The sequence below is a fragment of the Oncorhynchus masou genome, chromosome 2, assembly GCF_036934945.1.
Source record: "Oncorhynchus masou masou isolate Uvic2021 chromosome 2, UVic_Omas_1.1, whole genome shotgun sequence".
NCBI lineage: Eukaryota > Metazoa > Chordata > Actinopteri > Salmoniformes > Salmonidae > Oncorhynchus > Oncorhynchus masou.
This window is the reverse complement of record NC_088213.1, coordinates 27,343,885-27,345,233: the sequence shown is the minus strand read 5'-3', so window position 1 is coordinate 27,345,233 and position 1,349 is coordinate 27,343,885.

Genomic DNA, 1,349 nt, shown 5'->3' with positions numbered 1-1,349 from the left:
GCTGTCTGACAGAGACCATCTGATTGGCTATGTACAATGGCAGCATCATGGGAATGGAAATGCATCCAGTAGTTAAGTGAACAACCATGCATCTTCTGTTTTCCCACTAATTGAATTTGGCACTAAAATATGCTGGCAAGAGCCCCTTACCTTGTTTGACTTATTTATTGCCTGACTGGAGAGGTAATTCGACCTCCTCATTTCAAAGGATCTTTTTGGTCCAGAAAAAGAGTGTAAAACTCAATTAGGCTAGTGATCAGTGACTGAAACACTACATTTGTTTGCCTGTGAGGGGGAAGCAGAGCTGGGGAGTGGAGGAGAGCAACTAGAGCCCTGATCTCTTAGCTACTGTACCCTCCACCCCCCCCCCCTCCCCCCACCCCCACCCCCCACCCCACCGCTGCCACGTTAAGCTACAGGGTGAGGGGGAGAGGGGAGAGAGAGCCCATGCAGTCCCTGCCATGTCACACGAGATTTGTTTCCTCCTTTTAAATCATTTCCCTCTTTAGAAGATTAAGAATGCAGAAATATTCTCAAACCGATCATTTTCCCTACTCCCAAGTGGACTAGTGCATTTGCAAACGCCACTATTAATTGCGGGTTTCAAAGAAGACAAATGATCCCTGCAACCGTAAATAAAAACAAAAATCAGAGGTTATAATGTTAATTGTTCAAATGGCTGTACAGGGCCCAGTGGACCCACCACAGAGCATATGCACCAATCACCATCAGATTTACAGACTAACCTACGTGGAAGGCAATATCAGTCTTACATGTTCATTGTTGTACCGTTGTTTATTCTCCCTCTAGACATTGTTCTGGTATCTCAGAACACAATGTACCATCCCACACCGTGGGAATCCAACCTTTTCATCTCAGAGAATACTGTTGTTCAACAGAGCCTTGTGTAACAGTATAGCCTTCGTCTGTCCCCTCTCCTCGACCCGGGCTCGAACCAGGGACCCTCTGCACACACAGACAACTGACACCCACGAAGCATCGTTACCCATCACGCCACAAAAGCTGCGGCCCTTGCAGAGCAAGGGGAACAACTACTTCAAGGCCACAGAGCGAGTGACGTCACTGATTAAAACACTATTAGCGCGCACCACCGCTAACTGGCTAGCCATTTCACATCGGTTACACTAGCTTTGCGACCTGCTTCTTCTGTATCAGTCTTGGTCAAGAAGTTCACCACTAGACATATTTATCAGGATGCATGGACTTGAATTGTAGATCTAAACATTTATGACTACATTGCAAATGGATGACTGAAATGGCAACACAGACTGTGCCTGTGTGCTTCTGTTTGAAGAGGGACAAAACAACAAGAATCATTTGCGGCCACC